At 43.7% G+C, this 25,738-nt stretch overlaps 3 long non-coding RNA genes across 3 annotated transcripts in view; 2 read left to right on the top strand and 1 right to left on the bottom strand.

Moving 5' to 3' along the window:
* The window catches only part of LOC109286248 (uncharacterized), a 440,090-nt gene that overhangs the window by 332,446 nt on the left and 81,906 nt on the right, over positions 1 to 25,738 (bottom strand). The window contains exons 3-4 of the long non-coding RNA XR_009464105.1: positions 12,117 to 12,207; positions 3,621 to 3,849 (exon numbers count right to left, since the gene is read on the bottom strand). This is a non-coding gene — a long non-coding RNA (uncharacterized LOC109286248). The remainder of the gene's footprint in view (positions 1 to 3,620; positions 3,850 to 12,116; positions 12,208 to 25,738) is intronic.
* The window catches only part of LOC109286249 (uncharacterized), a 103,810-nt gene that overhangs the window by 6,469 nt on the left and 71,603 nt on the right, over positions 1 to 25,738 (top strand). Inside the window, exon 2 of the long non-coding RNA XR_002094232.2 lies at positions 1,513 to 1,574. This is a non-coding gene — a long non-coding RNA (uncharacterized LOC109286249). The remainder of the gene's footprint in view (positions 1 to 1,512; positions 1,575 to 25,738) is intronic.
* LOC132252208 (uncharacterized) lies at positions 19,617 to 24,956 on the top strand. The gene is made up of 2 exons (XR_009464108.1): positions 19,617 to 19,735; positions 24,444 to 24,956. It is a non-coding gene; the product is annotated as an uncharacterized LOC132252208 (long non-coding RNA).

The following is a 25,738-nucleotide window of genomic DNA, read 5'->3' as shown; positions in this document are numbered from 1 at the left end:
GGGTGCCACCACTTCAGGGGGAAGGACAGGGGCCCCCCACAGCTCAGGGCCCACTGGCAGCTTGCCCCCTGGTTGCAGGCAGGCTCTGCGGGGGAAAAAAAAAAAAAGGTTTGCCCCCCGCACTGCTATTTTTTTTTCCCAGCAGAGCCTGCCCATGCAAGCTCCCAGAAGGCCAAGCAGCCTCTGAGCTGTGGGGTCCCCAGTCCTTCCTTCCACAGTGGTTGTATCCCCCAGGACCATCCGTGTGGGCAGCTAGCAGGCCAGGGGCTGCCACAGCTCAGAGGCAACACCCACCAGATGCAACTCTTCCCCAGACCTGCCAGGGCTTCCAACACACCTGGCTGCCCTCCTGCCACTTCCCTGAGCTGCCCCAGGGGCAAGCCAGCCCATTCCTGGGCAGTCCCAGACTGTGGGAAGGTGGCAGAGACAGTGCATGCAGCACCGGAAGCCCTGGTGGGCTTGGGGGAGAGTAGGATCTGGCAGGAGCTGTCTCTGAACTGAGACAGCCCCCAGCCTGCTAGCTGCCCACCTGGGTAGACCCAAGGGGCTCTGCCACTGTGGAGGGAAGGACTGGGGCCTTCCACAACTCAGGGGCCGCTTGACCCACTGGCAGCTTGCGCAGGCATGCGCTGCCAGAGGAAAAAAAAAAGCAGCGAGGGGCCCATTCCTTTTTTTTTCCCCATGGAGCCTGACAGTGGGCCCTGAGCTCCAGGGGGCCCTTGTCCTTCTCTCCACAGTGGCAGTACCCCCAGGGCCACCCAAGTGGACAGTTAGTGAGCTGGGGGCTGCCGCAGCTCGAAGGCAGCCCCCAGCCCGATCCAACTGTTCCTCAACCCCAAGTTGCCTCTGAGCTGGGGGAGCTGCAGGCAGACACGGGCAGACTTCACCAAAAAAAAAAAAAAAAAAATCAGGCCGCTCACCATAACAGTGATGGAAGCCCCTAAATTGAAATGGTGGGTTCTTAATCATCACAATTAAAACCCACCCTTTCAATTTGTGGGACTAAACCCCTGTCACATGTACAAGTGCCCCCAGAGTCTAAACTGAGCCTTGATGAGACTCTTTAATCTGGGAGCCTTTAAATGGATACCAGAGATGTCAATCTTTTGTCTCCAAAATGATACCTTTTATTAGACCAACTGGAAAATGGCAAGAAAATTGTCCTTTTCTGCAAGCTTTCAGGATCAAAGTCCCTTTGTCAGGCTCTGGGAAAAGTGTACTGGTAGAAGATGGTAAAAAGTCCCCATAGGTAGGAAATAAACTTTTATTTCCTACCTATGGGGACTTTTTACCATTTTGTACCAGCTACACTTTTCCCAGAGCCTGACGAAGGGACTTTGATCCTGAAAGCATGCAGAAAAGGACAATTTTCTTGCCATTTTCCAGTTGGTCTAATAAAACGTATCATTTTGGAAACAAGAGTTCTAGTTTTTTGTATGTCTTTTTGTCTCAGACCAACACGGCTACCAAGTACACCCCTGAAATCTTTTGTCTGGCATTTCCTTCTAACAGGTGAAAAGCATCATTCAAATGGAGTCCTCGTGTCCAGTTGTTGCTCCTCAAACACCCACAAAGTAAGTTTTGCACAAAGTTTATATGCATACCATAGAATAAATCACAGAAGTTGCAGATCATTATAAAAGCATGAACTTCCTAAGTGAGAGGTTCCTTACTTTCCCTTGAAAATCATGTGTTTTCTCTGCCGCATCAGGATCCTAGGGACAGCAGTTTTCCTCACCTCGGGATGCTGAAAATGGGCCAGAAGACTAAAAGTCCCAGACCCTGACCTTTCAAATCTTCCAGTCCTGCTAATTTTCATTAGATGTTCACAATCAACTGACTTTGTTGTCAAGGTGGCTTCCTTGACATCGCTTATTGAATTAGCTTACTGAACAATTACATAGAACAATTATATTTAAGTGGCAGAGCACCTAAGACCATTTTGGTCCAAGATGTAGAGTGAAAGAGAATAGGGAGGCAGAGACCAGCTTTACAAACAAAATAGAGTCTGTAGTCTGACAATAAAATATAGTGAGTTTACAAAATCCATAAATTCTACTGAGACAAACTGCTGGAGAAGTGTACTGGCTTAACTGGCCAAGGTTTTTAAAGTTCCACACTTCTCTTTTATCTAGTTACAAGCAATTAATATTCAAATCCAGGGTGGATTTCTTATTCCTTTGTTCTGTGTAGGTTTAAATTTACAGCGCTTGTAAACCATAGTCATATACTTGCATTTAAGTTATCTATCCATGGGATTGGTATTTTCATCTATCATTATTATCTTTTTAGCATATTCCAGGTAGGTTAGCAAAATTTCCAGCTAGATTTTATAGACTCAAGTTGTTCTTCTTTTTTTAGACTATACAAAGATGGTGATGGAGAGCCATATATATATTTCTTTTTTTTTTTTTGGTTTATGGTGGGAAAATTGTATAAAGGTTGTGCAATATTTTTTTCTAAATGGTTAGACCATGGGCTCATCTCTTTTCTTTAGAAATTTCATTGTACAACTGGATCATATCAGCTGAAAATGCCTTGTAAGTAGCTCTCAAGCATTTGTTCTGGCTCAGTGGTCTGCATTATCTCAGTGGATTGTAGCTGCCTAGGTTTTGTATAACTTTAAATATGGGCTCTAATGGGACTTGACTAATTAGTTGATTAAAAGATTAGAAATGAAACTTTGAATTTTGCAATTGAAATTACCTGGAAGAGAACTGAAGGGATTGGAGTATGAGTCTGATGAACCCTAACCAATGAAGAGGCAGGCATCAACATATTACACTAACTAGAGCCTCTCTTTTGTTTTCACATTCATCTTCAGATAGCATGCGATACAATAATTTAGTCTGGAGCTGACCAATGCATGGATCAGGTTCTGGTCCAGGGAGAAGACTCAAGTTCCCCAGCAAGCTGAGAAAGAAAGCTATTCAGTTACTAATGCTATCTGATATTTTAATATCATTTAATTTAATTTGGACTCAGACTCGTTGCCCCAATTTGACAAATGAGGACTATATACTGTAAATGGAAGGTGGAGCATAGGGATCAACATCACAGCTAATTCTTGTACAGGCTTTCCCTTTGCTGTCCTGCATCACTTTAGAACTGCCTGAGGTAGGCTTGATCCAGCTTCTTTTCATTCAGGAGATGATGTTGTGTTATGTTCTGACAGTGGTTGCACCAGTCAATAAGGAGGTATAGTAGCCTGTCATTTGGGTGATGTTGACAGTAGTTCATAACATCTCTCTTTTCTGTGTTTCTCCCTCTCTCTCCCTATTTCTCTTGATGGTTTCTTACTAAAGGAGCAGGAACACATTATTTTGTTCAAAGGAAAAAGAACAATGGATATAAATAAAAGAAGTAATTTCCTCTTAATTATGTGCAGGCCAGTTTATGAAAGGCTTAGCTGACAATAGATAAAAGCCAAAGACCAGTGCTAGCACTGGTACTTTGGGAGACTCTTAACAGTGTTTTCATCTATAGCTATTTCTTGATGTTGGCATTCTGTATATTCACTGAGGTGTTGATGAGCTCAAACCTATTTTTACCCATTAGCCATTTAATACATAGCTACTAATAAAAAGTCCTATCAGAATCAGAAATAAATTCTAGCTCACCTGTGTAGATGTGTAGCTCTGTACTTTCAGTGGGAAGTTTGTAAGCAGCTGGTGCACACCCTTGCTCCAGAGGTGAATTCTATTTCATCCTAAAGGAGTACAAAACTTTCCCATTTGTTTCAAAGGCCCCACTAAGATGCCACCAGAAATGAATACACAGGTACACAGGAGACGTGTTGCTTTCCATTCATTCATTCTGGACAAGAAAACTGCATCCTGTTGCTTGTTCCTACAGTGTTTAGGGAAACAGGAGCTTGCTTAGAATCTTTGTAAATAATTGGGATTATACCAAAGAAATTCCTGGCCTACATAATCAATTTTGTCCCCTTCAAAGAAACAATTTACCAAGATCTGTCATATTAGCCACAGTAGCAACAAGACTTTTTTTTCTTTAGCTTTTTCCATTGGAAAAAAGAAAGAGAAATAAGAAAAGGGATTTTTCTCTCTAAAACAAAATGTTTTTCCTTTAAAAAAATTAATCAAATATGTCACCTCAAAGTAAAAGAAAAATCTAGACTTATGACATGATCTTGGTGACAGTGACACGATATTATTTTGGTGGTCTGCCAGTCATGTTTCATTTTAGAGTCTGACAGGGATCATTTTTTACATCACTGCAGTATTTATTCTAACTTTTGCTGTATAGCTCTTCAGTGTCTTTTTCAAGGTTAATTGTCTTTGGCTCAAATGGGTTTTTTAGATGCTAGCAGTAAGGTTTTTGCCATTTATATCCACAGTTGGTAAGCTTAGTCAAAAGACAAAATTATTCTCCAAGCTTTCTATTTGGCTGCTTTTCTCCTCAGTCACTTCTCACTGCTCCTCTGAATGTAGACCTCTAGACTATGACTGTAATTGCATATCTCACAAAGTAGGTATTAATATACTCACTAGATCTTAATGTGCAGTTGGTAGGAATGCACGTTCACAGGCTTTGTTTAACAAGTCACTGCTAAGTGTATTTTCCACAAAGTGTTATCTTCGAATTTTTTTTCAGAGCTATCCAAGCTGATCCCTGATCATACAGGCCTCAGTACAGCAAGGTATTTATGAGTATGTCTAACTTTAAGATGAAAGATAGGCACATGCTTAAATACCTTGCTGAACTAAAGCTGTAATGAAAGAATGTATTATAAAGTTGCAATAGGCTCTTAACTCTGAATTTCCTGACTTTTATACAACAAAAGCTCACCTTTAACCTTTCACTAAAGGGGATTTTTTATTTAATACCCCATGGGGTTAAAAGACAGATGCGCCTGTAGTAAGAAGAGATACATAAATGCTGTGCACATTGACAGCTTCTACCCTGGAATGTGGTTTACAGAAAAATGCTTCCATATGTCGAAGAAAGACTTCATATCTGCTTTTATTTCTTTAATATGTTCCAGACTGCAGAAAAGGACATATGACTCCTACCAAAGAGGCAGTTTAAGTAGCCATGCAACCTCTGATATATTTTTGACATACTGTAGTGCCTCTTTCTAACCATTACCCTAACCCAACCACCAACAAGCAGGAAATGTGAAACCTATTAACCTTCCCTGCTGATTTTATTATTACAATTCACCACATGTGAATTTCTAATCTAAGTGAAACTTCAATTAGCCTCTAACATCTATGCAGCGCAGACAAGGTCTCTTGGCAAAACTGCAGCCAGATTCAGATCAATAAGGCTGCAGAGCAGATGGAGCCTAAACCATTCAAGATGAAATACATGCTAACTTTTGGAATTTCAGTATGAAAAAATAAACACGCTCTTAAAAAGTCAGATAACTAAAGTGAGATAACCTTTAAAACAGATTTTAAAATATATTAAAACTATTACATTCATTTCTAAATAATATTGTGTATTTAAATGGACACTACATATGTTGGGAATAAATTACAAAAATACTTGAGGTCTAAATTTTATTTTTTTTCAAAATTTATAAGTAGAAGGCGGAGTACGATTCAGAAAAGGAAACAGATCCAAGGCACTGGATTCAGTTAACAATAATGTGACTGAAGTATATTTGCAGAATAATTATCTGCATAAAATAAATTATCTTTAAAGTGATGTTCAGCTGACCCGTTGCCTGTTTCCAACAGCAAACAGTTAGGATGAGAAAGTAAAAAAGGCTCACTTGAGTTTTAACTACTGAACATAGAAGATTTAGGGCATGCCTGTACTGAGAAAGCAGACTGCTAAGTCATACCACTGAGGAAGTAAGCCCTGCCACCTAGTCTTACTCTGCTCACCTGAACTGAAGCGGTAAATACAAACTGAAAGATGCTTCTATCACCGTACTCAGAACCTGACTTCCTCATGTCCTCACAAGCAGTAGCTTGGGGTGTCTTCAGGGAATCCTCATTTCCAGGGTTGTCATTGGCAGAGCAGGAGCGTGTTGGCAGGGTTTATTTCCTCCCTGGCATGGCTCATCATCACATTGCTGCTGTGGCCAAGATATACCTTCAGTGCCCTAAGTAACATTTGAAACTCTGCTTGTAAGTGGAGAGCAAGATGAACTGATGGAGATTTCCAAGAGTTAACCAAAAGCAAGGTGATGGCTTGATCACAACCTAAAAAGACCAGCATAGGGAATTGAAATTTAGGTCAAAAAAGCTCTTTGGTTTAGCAGGAAAAGGTATAACAAAATCCTGGGTCTGAAAGTTGATGTTAGGGAAATTCAGACCAGGACCACATTTTTAACAGTGGGAAAAGTCAACTGTCAGAACAGTAGTAGATTCTGTATTACCAATACATTTTACCATGAGTTTGCCTGGACTCAGTCAAATAGGAGACAATTAAAAGAAAGCCTGTGGCTAGTGCTTTGCAGAAGGTCACAATAAGCTAAATGGTCCCTCCCAGGTTTATAATCTATGAATCTGTAAATCCAAAAATTCTCTGACCCTAATTTTCCCCTCACTTATACTGCACCTATACTTGTTTTCTTCAGTTTTCTTCACTGTTATCACTTTTCATAAAGGAAGATGGATAGCCTGTCAGTGTCATTCCCTCTGCTGCCATAGACTTTCTTTGTGACTGTGGGCAAGTTATTTAATTTCTATGTGCCTTAAATCCTTAATCGTAAATGAGAAAAATATTTCACCACATCACAGGTATGGTATTATAAATAATTAATGCTTGTGAGGTTAACCCTTTAACAAAGCTACCAAATAAATATATTCACATAAATGGTAGCAGAATCAGTCACAAGGTATCAGGTTCTTCTTAAATAACAACTCATTTTTCATCAGTCATCATTTCCCTATTGGAGAAAAGACAGTAACCACCCGAGATTAGGCAATACAGTTACCTGTCATATATTTTACTTCAAAAGTCCAAAAGATCACCCCAAACAACAACAGCAGCTGCTATTATTATAATATATTTCCATTAACCTCTATATATTTGAACTTGTAAGAACCACATCTTTGGACCTTCTAAATACAGAGATGGCCGAAATTAATACAAAAATGGAAACGATGCTCCCAGCAGGGGAAACGATGCTGAATGGAAACCAGCCTGGGTTCATCGCAGGTAGATCCTGCCTGACAAACCTTATAGCCTTTTATGACCAGGTCACACACTGCCTTGACATAGGAGCGGAGGCCGATGTCATCTACTTGGATTTTAGGAAGGCCTTGGACACAGTTTCACATCCTATTCTCATAGGGAAGCTAAAGGGCTGTGGAGTGGACACCTACACAGTCAGGTGGGTGGCTAACTGGCTTAGGGACTGCACCCAGAGAGTGGTGGTTGACAGGTCCTTTTTAACCTGGAAGGAGGTGGGCAGTGGGGTCCCACAGGGTTCGGTCCTTGGGCTGGGATTATTTAATATCTTCATCAGTGATTTGGATGAGGGTGTGTTGAGCACCCTCTCCAAGTTTGCAGATGATAGCAAATTATGGGGCAAAGTTAATACACCAGAGGGCAGGGAGCAGTTACAGGCTGACCTGGACAGGTTATATCAATGGACGGAACGTAATAGGATGCAATTCAACAAAGATAATGTAAGTTACTCCACCTAGGAAGGAGGAATCCCCAACACACTGACAGGTTGGGGGATGTCCTCCTCAGCAGCTCAGAGGCTGAGAGAGATATTGGAGTCATAGTTGACTCCAAGATGAACACGAGCCAGCAGCGCAACGAGGCCATCAACAAAGCCAATTGCACCTTGTTGTGTATTAGCAGATGCATAACCAACAGATCAAGGGAGGTGATGCTCCCCCTCTATGCAGCACTAGTCAGGTCGCAGTTGGACTACTGTGTCCAGTTTTGGGCGCTGCACTTCAAGAGGGACATGGAGGATCTGGAAAGGGTTCAGAGGAGGGCCACCCGCATGATTAGTGGTCTCCGTGAAACACCCTACGAGGAAAGGTTGAGAGATCTGGATCTCTTCAGCCTATACAAAAGAGAGCTGAGGGGTAACCTTGTGGTCGCCTATAAATTTATCAGGGGAGGACAGCAGGGAATTGGGGATGCACTGTTTACCAGAGTGCTCCAGGGAGTAAATAGGAATAATGGGTGCAAACTAGCGGAGAGTAGATTTAGGTTAGACAGTAGGAAGAGATTTTTCACAGTAAGGGTGGCCAGAGTCTGGAACGGGCTTCCAAGAGAGGTGGTGCTGTCACCTAACTTGGAGGTCTTCAAGAGGAGGCTTGACAATCACCTGGCTGGGGTCGTCTGACCTCGGTCCTCTTTCCTACCAGGGGCCGGGGGTCAGACACAATGATCCATTGGGTCCCTTCTGATTCTAGAATCTATGAATCTATTATACGTGATCTTTTTCTGCTTCCCTATGGCAACAAATATGTTCCCTACAATACTATATATTCTCTGATGTTCTAACGTACTATTGAGTCCAGTAACAATTGATATATCCCATGGGAATTAATGTTTATTATCTGTATTGCAGTAGCACCTAGAGGCCCTAATCAGGGATGAATATCCTAATGTACTAGGCATGTCACACGCATGTCATAGAAGCCTTTCCCTGTCTTCAGCAGAAACTCACTGTCCACCTGGTTATGAAACAGGGCTTCAATAAAGGCACTGTGGAAAGGGAAGAGCCTTGCATAGGGCAGGGTGAGAAAGCAGACAACACAGAAAAGGAAGCAAGTGTTCTAGAGATATCAGATATGCCAATAGGAAGACATGAGGGAAAGGAAATGGACAAACAGCAAATCCCAGTTATGCTAGGAGAATTAGGAAGTCAAAGTGCAGGACAGTGTTGCCACCCTGTGCACTAATTTTAGAATGTGGCTGGTGATAAAGGATAATTAAGGTACCTAAGCCAATTGTGAAACAGGTTGTCGCTAAGATCCCTCTAACGCTTTCCAGCATTTCTTCACTTTCATATTCTTAGAAAAAACACATTGAGAGCTGACAACATTTTCTAGTGTGCACTGGAGCTGATAGGAAATGTTAAGCACAAGAACCTCTCCATTCTTGGAGCCAAGATGCCTGACTCGGGGATCCCAATTAAGCAGTTCTGTCACAGCAGATTCCAGAGCTCTCCAAAGGGAGCACTTAACTTACACTGACGGCAGCATTCAATACAGTGCGAAACACAGAACGCACTATGACTTTCACTCATGAACAAGGCTGATGATGGCACCCACCACTTGCAAAATAGCGCAGTAGTTAGAAAACCAGGAAAGAGGTGGGTGTGGAAAGGGGTAATCTGCTTTTCAAATACTGCCCAGCCTGGGGGGAATCAAATCCACATCAGCCATTTCCCGTGTCAGTGCCCTAAACCAGCAAGCCCCACCTGTTGAAGATGAGCCACTGTGCAACCAGGACTGCAATATTTGTGGAGCCAGAAGTAGCACAAACAAAAGGTAGCAAGACTGTGGGCTATTGAGGAGAGTACTCTTCTGGGAGGAGGAAACCTGTCTTCCAGTTCTCGGTCTCAACGCTCTCAAGCAGGCATTAGACTGTCCAGGACATAGGTGGGCTTTAGATACTTCCCAGCTCTGATCTAGATCACAGCAGAACTGAGTTGCCCCAGGTGTTTCATCTGGATAGCTTCTGAACATAAACCCATGGCTAAGTCTAGGATCCTGGGGAACTTTTGGGGCTAAAATGGAGGCAGCCAATGCTTTTAAGCACTTACATAGTTTTGAGGCCACTGGAGTGGGGTCAGTCTTTTATGACTCAAGTGCCTATATTCTATCTAAGTAACTTCTATGAGAGTGATCTGGGTCTCACCCCCTATACGTGCCTGATGCCTGCTCCAACTCATTCCAATTAAACCATGTCAGAGCAGACTCAGTTAATCAAGTCAACTAGGGTGCTCCAGCATCCTCGGCAGCATATGTATTCAGTGCCCCTCTGCTTCAATATGGCAGCAGGGGCACTTTAACATAGAATGAGCTTTGGTTAAAGTGCCTCCCTCCCCACCATTTTGAAGCATGGGACTCTGAATATGCAAGATGCTGTGCATGCAAGATGGTGAATACACAGGCTGTGTGGGTTCTGAGAGCTGGTCTAATTAAAGTGCCCCCCTCCCACCCCCCAAGCAGGTGTAAAGATACCTAGTGAACAGATACATTTTCCAGTCAACACAACTACATTTACAATGTGGTCATATAGGATAAAGTAACTACAGTAATGATTGTGGTGTTGCTCTACTGCCACTTCATGGCTTAGGGATAATTTGGATGAATTTCAAACAGTTCACAAAAGATCCAAGTTTAGTTCAAATGCCAAGACTAGTGATTCTCTCATCACTACTATATCACTGTACTGAGATGGTTCTCATATTACACTGACTTCTGCTCTTTAAATTTACAAAGTTAGGGAAAATAAATTAAAGGGTCATAATTACCATCTTTTTTCATGCAGTCAGACAACTGTATCATTAACATAACAAGAACTGTATTATTGCTATTCATAAAGGCTGCTCCTAGCTGTGCTGATAATATGTTCAGTATTTAGTGACACAGATAAGCCAAAGAAACCTTTCAGTTCTAGTCTAATTTGACTGAATTAAATTATTATGATGTTTTAATGTAGAATGTCATAAAGCATTTATCAGGTATTATTATCTCTATTTAAAATATTTTGCATTTTGTTCACAATGACAAGTAATTTTGCCTGTATAAATTTCACACCTATTTTAATAAGATTTGTATGAGTGATTACTACCCCGTCTGTTAATAACTACAACACCAATGCTAAGTGGTGCTCATAACCTCCCTAAAGAGGGCCTATTGAATTTAAAAGTGGACTGTGTGCTATAATATTCTTTGCTGAAGCTTATTTTGCAAATTAGATCAGTTTAAGCCAATTTTATCAACAGCTTTTATGCTGACATTATGAAAGCTAACATTTCTCAGGCCAACAGCAAACTTAACACATTTTGTAATAAATCAAACTTGACAGTTTTAAGTCAGATGATAACAGAAAAAAAATCAGAGTTCAAGCCTTTTTGCATTCCTTAAAAGTCCCCTTTTTATATTATTACATGCAACATATGGATAGTTCATAAAGAGACTGATTTGCTTATTGAATTAATGGACAAGATATGTATGGCAACAGATTCACAATAGTTGAAAATTCATCCCATCACTGTCTTAATTTACTGAAATTCTGAGATTGAATTGCTACTGATATAAACTGAATATGATATTATCAATTATCCTTGTTATTATCATTGTTGTAGTTGCTGCTGCTGCTCCTGCTGTTGTAGACCCTATGAGCTCTAGTCAGGGGCTGAGACAGCCAGTAGGTAACAGCTTCTCAGTGTTCAATCACAGCAATGTTTTAACTTATACAGTACATGATGTTACAGCATAAAGCTACGCAACGCTGCAGCAGAAGAACAAACGAGTTAGATCAACATGTAGAACAAATATTCCATGTTTTGCTTTGAAAAGGCTTTGGTGCATTGGTGGGTAAGCTGCCATTTTATTTTGATTTGCTTTTGTAATTTATGTCAGAGGTGCCTGGCACTCTGATTAGAAGCCTTTCTTATCATTGTAGAAATTAAACGAAATGAATATATAAACACAGCTCAAGATTACAGGTACCTTTAGATAGGTGTTTGGGGCCAGATCAAAGGACCATGGTTTACACTGTGAGTTTCCAATTGTTCACAGTGGTCTAGAATATATATATCCTTTTGTTAAAAAAATTAAAATAAGTTTTAAGCAGATAACACAACAAATACATAGGCACACTAGCTATATAACAATGAAAATGGTATAATGAATGCTTTTTAATAGCCACTATTCTAATTACTGAGTAAGAACTCCTCATGTTCAAAAGGTTCTGTATTGGCATTTTTTCTCTACTTATAGTTTTTCCCTAAAATCTGTTTAACTTTGGGGTTCTTTCAGGGGCAGATCCAGGATTTGGCAAAGGAGTGGGGGAGTGCAGGAACTCTAACCTTTGCTATAGGGGTGGCTGCGTCCCCCATTCCTGGCCTCCTTCACTGCCCCACCAACCCACCCACTGGCGCAAAAAGACGGTACCCTGGGAACATCTTACAAAGCATGTAAGAATCCCCCTACCTTCCCCTCAAAGGCGCATCATCTCCGCCGTCCTCTGCCTGCTGCTGTCCCAAGATGGAGAAGTTCCAAAGCTGCTCCTGCCCATGGAGGCCTAGAAAAGAGAAGAATTTGGGGGAATTTGGTGGCAGCTTACAAATATATCAGGGGAGAGCATCAGTGGCTAGGTGAACAACTATTCACCAAAGTGCTACAGGGGAAAACCAGGAGCAAGAGTCATAAACTCCTTGAAGAAGGTTGCAGACTGGATACAAGGAAAAATTTCTTCACAATTCATGTGACCAGACTCTGAAATAGACTCCCACTGGGGGTGGTGCAGGCACCTACCCTGGAGATCTTCAAAAGGAGACTGGATGCACACCTCGTTGGGGTTATTTGACCCCAGCAGTCTTTCCTGCACAAAGCAGAGGGGCTGGATCTGATGATCTCACATGGTCTCTTCCAACCCTAAACTTCTGTTAACCTATGAATCTGTGAGGGTGAGCTCATCTGGGAACAGCAGCAGCAATGGGCAGGGTGTTGGGTTCCCCACCCTGCCTGGTTCCCCCGGAGGAAGCACAGGAAGAGGGAAACCTAGCTGAGTCCAGCCCTGACACAGCCTGGCTGATGCAGACAGGAGTAAACCAAAGACTGCAGCACTGGTGTCATTGTGAAGGCTTCGGCTTTCATGACCACAGTCCGCCCTTTGGCGAAAGATGCAGTGAGCTGCTGGGAAGGGACAGCCTCCACCTCTCTCCACTAGGGAGGAGGCTCTTCTCAGCCAGACTGGCTGACCTGCTCCACCGGGCTTTAAACTAAGCCCGCCAGGGCTTAGGGGGACTACTGGCACTGCTGGCCCACTGAGCAAACTTTGCAAAGCCAGCAGGCCAAGGCATTTAAGGGAGCCCACCCCTACCTCAGCCTTAGAACAATCTGTAGGCAATGCAAGTGTCCCCAAAGGGATACCTGTGTGCCTGTACACAAATGCCAGGAACTTGGGGAATAAGCAGGAGGAACTTGTCCTCCTGCTTAACACAAATAATTATGATATCATAGGGATAATGGAGACCTGGTGGGACTCCACCCATGACTGGGCCACAGATATAGACAGCTATACCTTGTACAGGAGAGATCAAGTGGACAAAAGGGGTGGGGTGGTAGCTTCCTATGTCAAGGAAATCTACGTGTCCCTGCAAGCTGACATTGGCACCCAGGGTGGAGAACTGGAGACCCTCTGGGTTAAAATCCTTGGGGAGCATGGCACAGGAGACACAATGGTGGGAGTTTACTACAGACCTCCTACCCAGGATCAAGTGCTTGACCAGGAGTTTGCCATGGAATTGGCTGAGGCTGCATGCTCCCAATGCATAGTTGTCTTGAGAGACTTCAACTACCCAGACATCTCATGGGAAGAGCACTCATCCAAATCTGAATGGTTGCAAAGCTTTCTCACATGTGTGGATGAGCTCCAGCTGACTCAGGAAGTCTACAGGCTGATGACAGGTAAAGCGCTGCTTGACCTGGTACTGGCAATGGGGGACAACCTAATCAGTGAACTAATGATTGAAGGGAAGCTGGGTGACAGTGACAATGAGCTGATCACCTTCACCATGCACCATAAAGCTGGCAAGTCTGTCAGTAATACAGAAGTCCTTGACTTCAGGAAAGCTGACTTTGACAAGCTCAGGAGGCTTGTCAGTGAGGCCCTCAGAGACCATGACCCAAAGGGGAGGGGAGTTCAGGACAAATGGTTGCTCCTCAATGGAGTGATTCTGGATGCACAAGCAAAGTCTATTCCATCTCGGAGGAAAGGCAGCAAAAGGGCACAGCAGCCCCCTTATCTCTGCAGAGAACTAGTGAACCTCCTGCATCTAAAAAGAAAGACCTACAAAGGATGAAGGACTGGATCCACCTCCAAGGAAGAATATTCTGCACTGGTCTGGACCTACAGGGAGCAAACCAGGAAAGCTAAGGCTGCAACTGAACTCCAACTAGCTACAAGTATCAAGGACAATAAAAAGTCCTTTTTTAGATATGTGGGGAGCTTGAGGAAAAGCAAGGGTAACATTAGACCCCGGCTAAACCAGATGGGACAACTGACAACTGATGCCCAGAAAAAAGCCAACTTGCTAAGTGGGTTCTTTTTATTGGTTTTTCACCAGTCCCAAGGAACATCCCTGCCCATTATGGGCAGGAAGGCCTGGGTGAGGAAGATTCCTTACCCTCCATCAATGCTGACCTTGTGAAGGAACACCTTGGGAGGCTGGATACCTTCAAGTCATCTGCTCCTGACAGTTTACACCCCCGGGTACTCAAGGAGCTGGCAAGCATCATAGCTCAGCCCCTGGCATGGATCTTCGAGTACTCCTGGCACTCTGGTAAAGTGCCTGAAGATTGGAAGAAGGCCAATGTGGTGCCTATCTTCAAGAAAGGGAGGAAAGTGGATCCAGCAAACTACAGACCCATCAGCCTGACCTCTATCCCGGGGAAGGTCTTAGAAAAGATTATCAAAGAGCCCATTCTTAACAGACTGGCTGATGGCAACATCCTGAGGGATAGCCAGCATGGGTTTCATAGTTTCATAGTTTCATACTAGCTAGGGTCAGGAGGGACCTGAATAGATCATCTAGCCTGACCCCCTGCCACAGGCAGGAATGAATGCTGGGTTCACAAGACCCCAGACAGGTGATTATCCAACCTCCTCTTGAATATGCCAAAGGTAGGGGCGAGGACCACTTTCCTGGGAAGTTGGTTCCAGATTTTGGCCACCCTAACTGTAAAATATTGCCTTCTGATCTCCATCCTAAACCTATTCTCCATCAGCTTATGTCCATTGTTCCTCGTCACTCCAGGTGGTACTGGGGAGAAAAGGGCTCTACCTATTAGCTGTTGATCCCCCTTGATGAGCTTGTAGGCAGCCACCAGGTCCCCCCTCAGCCTCCTCTTGCTGAGGCTGAACAGGTTCAGGTCTTTCAGTCTCTCCTCATAGGGCCTGTCCTGGTGCCCTCTCACCAAGCAGGTGGCCCTCCTCTGAACCCTCTCCAGTCTGGCCACATCCCTTTTGAAGTGCGGCGCCCAGTACTGGATGCAGTAATCCAACTGCGGCCTGAGCAAAGTTGCATAGAGGGGGAGTATCACCTCTCTGGAACAGCTTGAGATGCACCTTTGGATGAATGACAAAGTATGGCTGGCCTTGCTGGCTGTGGTCTGGTTTGTTGCGGGTAGGTCTTGCTTGATCAATCTTATTTCCTTTTACGACCAGGTGACCTATCCCCTGGACAAGGGAGAGGGGATTGATGTCATATATCTTGACTTTAAAAACTCCTTCAATCTGGCATCCCATGATCACCTCCTAGCAAAACTGGCCAACTGTGGCCTTGGCTTCACCACGATCTGCTGGCTGGAGAATTGGCTCCATGGTTGGACCCAGAGGGTGGTGACTGTTGGAAGTCAATTGTCATGGTGCCCTGTGACCAGTGGGGTCCCTCAAGGCTCTATCCTTGGGCCTATACTATTCAACATCTTCATAATGATGTGGACATTGGTGTCAGAAGCAAAATGGCCAAGTTTGTTGACAACACCAAACTTTGGGGTAAAGTGTCCACACCTGAGGACAGGAGGGCAATCTAGGCTGACCAGGACAGGCTCAGCAAATGGGCAGGTGAGAACCTGATGGTGTTCAACACTGAAAAATGCAAAGTTCTCCATCTTGGGAAGAAAAACCTACAGCATGCTTGTAGGCTCAGCAGTGCTGAACTATGCTGGCTAGCACTATGGACGAAAGGGACTTGTGGGTCATGATTGATGAGGCGCTAAGGAACATGAGCCATTCTCCCATTGTACTCGGCCTTGGTGAGGCCACAGCTGGAATACTGCATCCAGTTTCGGGCTCCACAATTCAAAAAAGATGTGGAGAAGCTTGAGAGAGTCCAGAGGAGAGCCACACACCTGATCAGAGGTCAGGAGAACAGACCTTACAATGAGAGGCTGAAAGCTATGGGACTCTTCAGCCTGGAAAAGTGCAGGCTCAGGGGTGATCTGGTGGTTACCTATACGTTTATAAGGGGTGCTCACCAGGATCTGGGGGAATATGTTCACTAGAGCGCCCCACAGGATGACAAGGTCAAACAGTCACAAGCCCGTCCATGACCAATTCAGACTGGACATAAGGAAGAACTTCTTTACTGTCCGAGCTCACAAGGTCTGAAATAGACTGCCTCTGGAGGTGGTTCAAGCACCTACTTTGAATGCCTTCAAGAGAAATGTGGCTGCTTATCTTGCTGGGATCCTATGACCCCAGCTGACTCCTGCCCCTGGGGCAGGGGGCTGGACTCGAACATCTTCCAAGGTCCCTTCCAGCCCTAACATCTATGAAATCTATGAGTAGCTTTGAAGCTTCCCTTACGCTCAGACCATGGAGAAAGCAGCAGTCATAGGTGAGGGAGGGCTATGTCTTTAAGCACAGACCAGAAGGTGGGGATTCTTACTCATCATTTCTTTGGGGACTTAGAAAATGTCCCCAGAAGCTTCTACAGCGTGGTCCAATCTGACAGGGATCACCCATGCCACTTCTCCCTCTCTGGATCCACCCCTGGGCTTTTTAAAGCTTTTGCTCTATGATCAATAAAATGGATCGGACATGCTGTTGTAGAAAGTTTCTAGTTTCTAAGACTTTTATTCTGTATTATTCATGTGTCATTAGCAAGGAGGGCCAAGGAGAACATAGAGATAAGGAGTGCTTCCTTCTGTTTGCTCTGAGGAAGTTAGGAGCTCTACTCTGGGGGCAAAAGCACGTGCAGAGCTAGGCCCTCCTGCCTGCCTCCTGGCACCCTGTACTATGTTTATTCTATGACTAATGAAGCAAAACCTGTCATGATAACCAGGATCCTGAACTAGTAGTTTGTGGCCACCTTTGTCCTAGCCCCAATTTTGGAAAAGTTCTGATTTGGACTGAACTCTTCACATTGGGATCTAGGGGTTTGCACTATACCCATAAGCCAGAGTTTAGCTTGGGCCCAAATGTTTTAGGGGTATCTCTTGCCAGTGACTTCATATCATCAGCAAAGCAGTACAGACATGCCAATAGGAGGCATAGTAAGCAAACTGCTGCAGCTCGCTAAAGTAGTCAGTTTGCACCATATTATAAAGTAGTGCCCCAGTTTGAGTCAACTTGCACTGCTGTGGCAGGCATATGACCCACTAACAAGCTTATTCCCTTGCACAGGTGCCCCAGGACAATGCAGGATTTTTTCCAGCAGAGGGTCAATCAGTGCCATTAGTAAACCTGGACAGCCACACAGAAACCAGTCAAGTTGCATTAACTTAACTTGACAGCAAAATTGGGGCCACTTTTCCTAATATGACTGCAGAAAAAAATTGAAAACAATAAGCAGATAAGAACTCAACTCAAAGCAATTCAAGTATTTAATTTGACGGAAGAGTTAAATTTGTCTAACAGATGTTCTGGCCTTTTAAGGCAGGCGATCTGCTAGTATATAGCCCTCTTTCTGATTTCTGCAGTAAATGAGTGGGATTTTGAGAGCTCAGGTTCCAGGGGCTAATGGGAGGTTTAGACCATGCAGGGAGAGCCTGAGGAACAATGGATTTTCCATGTCAAAGGCTAAGTCAAAATCTGACATAATGAAATGAGTTTGAATTGGAATGAAATAGAAACGCTTTTGGTCAGGGATATTCTAAAAATAAAACATTTGCATTTTTGCCTTAACCGAAAGAAGTGGTGGCTTTTTTTGTTCCCCCCAAAACAAAATCCTTTGTTTCACATTTAGGTTACTAAACTTTTGTTGTTTAACCAATGCTAACTCTTTTTCTTCAAATTTTGGTCAAATTTAAACAAAAAAACATCACTTAACCAAAAATATAATTTTGAGATTGTCTTCAACATTTCCCAAGCAAAATTGTTTGTTGTGAAAACAGCAATAATGTAATGTTTCAATATTATCAAGCTCTTCCCTCCATTGAACCTATGTGCCCAATTTGACTTGAATTGGGGAAAAAATAATGTATCTGGAACTCTTTTTTTTGAGAAATGGACTATTCACTGAATTAATTTCTAGTTGCTGAGTGAGAAGCAGGAATATATGTAGCTTCATTTCATATCACAGGAAAGGCTGGAATAAAAGCAAGACTTGTCAGGGAGTTAGACAAGCAGCTGATGGTCTAAATCAGTCCTGGCTAGGATTCTGGAAAGAGTCTGGAAACTTGGAGGAGGAGAGTAAGAAAGACTTAATGCCAAGAGGGAAATTCAGAGTCAAGAAGGTGACATTGGCATGCAAGCATAGCAGTGGAAAGACTACTTGATTTGATGTTGCTGCATTTTTCAGAACCTCTCAAACTAAACAACAGGGAGAGTACAAAGATCCCAAAGTAATATTTGATCTTCCACTGAAGTAATTAGTGCAATGGAGCGAATTAATAATTATAAGGATTAACTGTTCCAATTTTATGTGGGTTTAGGTCAGAGTTTTCAGTGAGGTAATCCCCAAACCAATAAGGACATCAACAGATGACAACCTATCCATCACACATTTATGTGATAAAATGAAAATTATGTCATTTTCCCAATTGTTTATATTACATGGTTAATATAACCATCTGAGACAGAAGATGGAATTAAATTACATTTCAGTGATTCATAGTAAGGTCCATTTAGTGGCCCGGGTATACCAAACTTGTTTGATTCGTAGTGATATGGATGGACCAGATTCTACCATCAGATTCTTCCATGCCAATCTTCAAAATAAAGGCCACCAGGAACCATTAGATGCTTTAATCATTCTGTTGCAAATATGTTCAGCATTATTATAATTCCTCCACATAATGCACTAACACAATCATTGTCCTTACAACAGCCTGATTTCTCTCTAGGGGTTATAATGTATGAACACTCCCTTCTAGTAATAAACCTCTTGTATCCATATGTGTTCTTTGATCTAATGCCTCCACTTGAGCACATACCAACACCTGGTCCTTGCAGGGGACTGGAGCAGAAATGATAATCAAAGGAGCTATGGATAATCAGTACAGAGAAAAAACAGCTTGGTGATGGGATGCATTTTCTTAATTTACTTCTCCAGTTTAGAGCATGAATTGCAAAAGACAGGATAAGTCATCCAAGTAACAAAACGAGCAGGAAGAAAAAAAGATGAGTCTACTTTGTTTCTCTTTTTGTACATTGAAAGCACAATTATATACGAGGCTATCTTTCCTGGGGGAAGATTTAGGTGGGGTGCCATGATGCAGTATCATCCCCCTTTGTTTTCTGCTGTCACTGTAGGGAGCAGGATCCCAGCCCCTCATCAGGGAAGTCAGCAGGGGTTGGCTGTGCAGGAATTAGCAGGATTCCCAAGGCATTCTTTGATGCAGCACTGTCTATACAGAGCTACTTCTGCTCTTTGGGAAGAGAAGGGTTTGGCTGGGATATTATGTGGACCACCTGAGAGCAACAGCAGTCACAGCAGTACCTGACACAGCTGGGGTATCCTGAACTCCAGCTGCTGTGGCTGTGGTAGTAGGGGTATAAAGCAAGGTGTGAGCTCTCCCAGCCCTGAGTCACAAAGCCAGAGCTCAAATCCACCCTGGTGCTAAAGCAGCAGCTGGAATGCAAGGAGTTCAAGTCATTTCAGGTAACCCTTCTGTAACTAAGGTCAGAGTCTGGAGGTGCTGCTGGAGACAACCAGGAGGGCCAGCAGGCAGAGAACAGGCATGGGAAGGGTGAATCTGCCTGCCACTGCCCCTCACTGTCCTGGGCGTGGGGGGACCCCGAGAGACGCTCGTGCCCTGCTCCAGCCTGCAGCTGGACCAGGGCAGGAGTGTCTGCATGGGTGCCAGGCTCAACTAGGGAAAGCAATGGCAGCAGCAGTGGTGGTGGAGGTGTCTCTCTTGCCTGCCTACGCTCCCTGTTCACCCCACCTTTCCCTGGTGTCCCCTGCTGACCTGCCTCACCTTGCCCCCTCCCCATGTTGTGAGGGGCAGTGCCAGAGGCATCTACCATATCTCTCTTTTCCAAATCCTAGGTCTACCCATGATCACTTTGATCATTGGTTTTTAATGTCATAGATATTCGGTAGAAATGAATGGCAATAATGACAAGCATAATTTGGCCCAGAATTTAAAGAAAAATGCACCTTCTTCATCTTCTTGCAAGATACCTACCTCCTTTTTTTTTTTTTTTCCTTTGGTGAGTCTTCTGCAGCATGGTGCTATGGTTTATATTGCATCCAATTTTGGATCATAGAATGCTCCATTATCTATGGGGACAGTAATTCTTACAATTTTATATGGATATTTCTTCCAAAACTTCTATCCTATATCCTCTTCAGTTGTTTGATTCCCAATGTGTCTTCAGTTGTTTGATTTCCTCCCCCCCCCCCCCCCCGCATTTGTCTAATCACTAGACCTTAGTATGCCTAATTCCCCTCACATATGGGGCTCTTTTCAAAGCCTGATTTGTGTGTTATGTCATGAGAGAGTTAAATTCCACACACTGACTTACTGTAGTAAAATTGATTCTTGTGACTTCATGAAGTGTTCATTTAGGCCACTGTTCAAAAATAAAACCAATAGATGCACACAAACCAAATTACACATCAAGCAAAAAAAGAAAAATTGGTAGGCTGATCCACAATGGAAACAATGTAATAATTCATGCAGACCTTTGGAAGTCTGCTATCCACACAAAATTCTTGTTAAAAAACACTATGTAACTGGCCTTTAAAAATACAGGTCTCTTTCTACCCCCCCCCCCCCCCCATCCTTCCCCAAAACAGAGCAACAGCAATTGATGCTCTTTTCTCTAGGGCACTAGCCAATTCTGCAAATGTGTCCTGACAGTGGGGTAAATTTTCAACCTACACTGGATGGGATTAGGGGCAAAACTCCCATTAACAATGATCTAAATTCCCTAATTCCCCTGCAAGCTGTGCTGAAAATGAACCCTGTTATGCTATTCCACATCAATTATGATACAATAATTGACCTGAAGCAATAGGTCTAATGCAACAATTCAGTGTCAGCCAGTTTCACACTGTGAAACAACAAGCCACAGTGAAAGTGACTTTTAAAGAGGTTTTATTTAAAGGGACAATTCAATCATAAAATAACATTTCCTTGTTGAAATTGTAAATCTGCTTAGAGTTTAACCCCTAAGGCTACTATAACTGAAGGAGATTAGGCACGTCATATTTTTTTCTATTGCATTCCATTTTGTTTACTGTTTGCACTTGACAATGCTTTGCATATAATCGGTCTTGCCATTTTGTTGCTCTTACCCAGCTGTTCTGAGGGTTTTGCAAGAGGGTGTTTATCATACAGCACAGCATGGAAGAAAATTACACTGAAAAGGCAGAAGTCAGGACTGCTTGTATACAACATGAGGGTTTAATTTGGTTTAGTTTGCCTTAAATTGAAACAGCGGGTTTTTAAAAACACTGCTTCAATTTAGGGAGAATTAAACCAAACTACATCCCCATGGTGTGTACACAAGGGTAGGGGCCTGATCTTTACTTGCCTCTGTGGCAGCAGGGGTGGAGTAAGCTACTGGTGGGCCAAGTGTTCCCTGAGCTGTGTGGGAACCCCCCAGGCAACACCCATCTGCTGGCACCTGGCCTGGGCAGTCCTGGGGGCGTGCCACAGACATGGAGGGAAGCACCATCCCCACCTCACAACCATGGAGCGAAGCACCAGGCCCCCACACAGCTCAGGCAGGCAGGCTCAAGGGAGGAAAAAAAAAGATTGATCTCACCACATTTTTTTCTTCTGGAGACTGTCTGCATAGGCTGCCACCAGGTCCCACAGCCAGTGAGCTGTGCGGGGCGCACCAAGCCCCAAGCATGTTGGCTCCCAGCACCCCATGAACTGCTGCACTTTGTTAGGTAGCAGACTAAAACACCTCAGAGGTGTTTTATCTTGCTATGTACCAAAGTCATTTAAAGCAGAATATGCCACCAAGCATGCATACAGCAATGCCGTTAAAGCAGAATATGCTGCCGAATGTGCAAACAGCAATGCCATTAAAGCAGTGCAAAAGGACATTTAAGCCACTGTAAGTGTCAATTTTGTGGTGTGTACAAAGACCAAGGGTGTGCACAGGGGGAGGAGAACTGGGCCTGATGGTGTGAAAGGAGGTTTTTTCATCCCCCGTCCTCTCCAATTCCCATAAAACCATCAACAAGGATGCAGGAAAAACTTCACTAAAAAAAAAAAATTTAAAAGATTTTTTTTTTAAACTCTCTGGTGTTTGCTATTTAAGGTTTCTCAAGGTAGTTTTAAATATAGTATCAAGATATTTCAGATAACTGTTTTCAAAGAACTTCTAGCCCTTCATCCTCTGTAAAAAATAATTTTCTTTCAAAGACAAATGCACTGCTTTTTCTACCCCCCAAAAAGGCTATTCCATCAGCGTAGTTCTGATTTCTAAATATTTGATGTACTTCCTACTGTTGTGTTGGTTCTTCTCAAAGCATATTTCATGTCTTTCATTGACAAAAGAAGATAGAAAAACCAAAATCTCATGCTCAGCTTTTTCCTCCATTCTGGTAAAAGCCAAAAGGTGGAAATATGTGATGGATCCAACTTTGTTTCTTCTATAAAGAAATTAAATCATAGTTTTGACTACACTGTCACTTTCCATTTGTAATGTTTAGGAAAATAATTTCTCCTTCTGGCCACGTATCAAAGCACTATTTCCAAATACCTGTCAGACAGCTACCAAATCAGATCGTTGTCCAACAGCGTACTGTTCTTCTAGTGTTAGCACAAAGTGGTGATAAAAACAGAGAAAGCTATTGCCACAGGCTTACAGATGGAAGTTTGTCTTAGGTTTCCTGCATGAGAGAATGAAATACTATTTATAAGTAATAATAGCATTCTAATATCTTGAAGACAATAGAAATCTTGAAGGCTTTATTCTGTTTTTCATTGTAATTTATGTACGGATAAGTGTGAATAGTCCATTAATTAGTTTATCAAACTTCAACCCAAACAAAATTCTGATTATGAACACCTAGAAACTTCAGGCAAGTTTGATATTAGATTATGCCCTTCTTTTTTTCCAAGTTAGCTAGATATAATGAAGTTAAATTACATATTTAAAATGAGGAAACTAACAGTGTCAGGAACTCTTGAGTATTATGAAAATAGCAGACACCAAGAATTGGAATATTTTTGTTTTAAAAAAATTGGATGGAGAAAAATGGTAGTTGAGAAACACCAAATTGAAAAGATCAAAGATCATGTTACTAAAAATATATCACATTTTTCAGGGCAATTAAGGCCAATGGCACATGTTTTATTTCTAGTGCAATTAATGTGTTAATTTTTCCACAAACAAGATCTTCTCTGATTTTTTTATAGTGCCATAAAATGGCAAACAAGTCACAAAGATATTGTTCAGAAATGTGTAACAACTTTGCAGCTGGTTTATATGGCATAATATATTGAACATACAGTATGCCCCATCATCCTGATGCCAACAATCAACTGATTGTCAGCTCTGGGGCCTGGGCAGCTCCAAGTCTGGAACCTGGCCAAGGGCTGCCCTGGTCCTGATGTCAGGCTTATGGCACCCAATTACTTTAAAAAGCAGAGAAGCTGTTTCATGCTTGCTTTTTAAAATACTAAGGCACTGTGCGCCCAACATCAGTGTTTCCTGATGTTGGGCTTGTGGCACCTCAGACCTTTAAGAAGTAGGCATTCAGCTGGGCACTTCATATGCATATCCGTTTTGTTGCATACCCAAGGGCCTGTGGAAGTGACACCTGGGGATTGGTAAGCGTCTGGCTCCCCAGCTGCCACTTCCATGAGGATGGCAGATGCAGCTCTCCCACTGCTGTCCCCTGTCCCCCTGCCCCTGTTCCTTCACCCATGCTAGCAGCTGGCAGTTACACTATTGGGGTTTGAGGAATGTATGCTGCACGATTTGGGGAATGCGGTATAAAGTTCCTCAGATCCCAATCATGCAAATACTCTAGCACCTGCCAATAGCCTGAGTGAGATGAGGAACACAAAAAAAGATTATCAAATTAAAAAAAAAAAAAATACCCAGAGAAAGAAGAACACAGCAAGCCAGAGTCATAACTAACCACTGTAAACCCAATCATCACAAATTAAGTTAAGCAAGGTTAAAAATCAAAGCAAATTAAATGCAATCAAGTAATCAGAAAAAAAGCATGACACAAGAAGTATTATTGGCTTGTTTCATTCTCCCTATTTGCCTATCTACTAATAGCCAATGCCATTAAGCATTCTACTGTTGTTCCTCTGTGTTGTCTCTTGGTCACTGTAGTTGTCTGTGTATGAGTGTTTTGTCAAGGTGTTCCCATTCTCTTTCTGCAGGCTAGCCTGTCTCCTGTGCTGCTGCCAAGCCCACGGTGCCCAGGCTCAGGCCGGGGCATGGGGTTTCCAGATGACTGGGACAAGGAGCTGCCCACGCCCCTGCCCTCCCTGCAGGAGGCATCTCTGGGGAGGCACCCCAGGGCCAACCCCCCCGGCAAGCTAGTGCTGTGCCCCAAGTGTGCCCCTGCTGCATGTGTCCCAGGTGCTGTGCAAGGAGCTGTTTGCATGTACTGAGGGGTGCCCGACCAACTAGGCCCTACTGCTGCTGATCACCCTGGTGCACCTGCACTCCTGGCAGGAGACCCTGAGCTTTGACAAATCAGGGGCCAAGCCCAGGCTGCCCCACAACCTTGGCTACCACCTGGAGGGCTACCTGTGGCTGCACTACACATCCTTTCCCCCTGCAGTTGAAGAGGACATCGCCACTGGCATTGACACATTCCTCAATGTATGAGAGGCCTGTGCCCACCTAGCTGTGGGGGTGTGGGCTGCTCAATAAAGTTTTGCACTGTCTCCCACCTCCCTGCATGCTGTGGGGGGTGGAACCCAAGACCAGGGGAGGCCAGGCAGGGGTGGGGGGCTGGGGTGGGGAGGGCCCTTCTCCCAGTGTGGGGCTTACCACATGACTGGGGCTGGCATGGTTGGCAGTTCCACTCAGTCCCAGCTAGCAGTGACAGTGTGCAGCTCTGGGCGGTATCCTTGGAAGGCAGGGAGCTTTGTGTGGGTGCCTGGCTGGAGGCCCCGCTCAGGGAAGAGCTGGTGCTACTGGCAGCCATCAGTATTGTGTTCAGTCATGCCTCATGGCTGGGGATGATGCTGTGAAGCGGGCAGGCACTGGCCCAGGCTCCCCGAGCTTTTGGTGGAGGCTGGGCAGGACTGTCTGCTGCAGGCTTGAGGGGCCCTCCTCCAGTGACATGGCACTGTGGGTACCAGGCTGGTGCAGGGGCTTAGGCAGGGTGCCCATGCTGCTGTACACAGCACAATTGTGACCTGGGTTTGAGGCTCAAAGATGGCTAGCAGTTGCTGAATAAAGGGCATGGACTTGCAGACACTCCCTAACCAGCGATTATGGTCAGTCATGGTGTTACAGAGAACTCATATTTTTAATTAACACAGCCAATCAGCTGAGCTATACTCTTAAGAACCTCTCTCCTGCTTAATGGGGTAGGCAATTAGCTATAATTAAGTGACATCACCCTGTTGGCTCTGGATGTAGGACCCAGAGGCCTTGTTCCAGGGTTAGGGGGACCCACCCTTCAGAGCAACCACAACCCTTCCATTTGATAATAGGCAAT

The sequence above is a fragment of the Alligator mississippiensis genome, chromosome 1 (assembly GCF_030867095.1).
Source record: "Alligator mississippiensis isolate rAllMis1 chromosome 1, rAllMis1, whole genome shotgun sequence".
In the NCBI taxonomy this organism is placed as follows: domain Eukaryota; kingdom Metazoa; phylum Chordata; order Crocodylia; family Alligatoridae; genus Alligator; species Alligator mississippiensis.
Note: the sequence above shows the minus strand (reverse complement) of the source record. Positions and strands in the feature narration are given on the sequence as shown.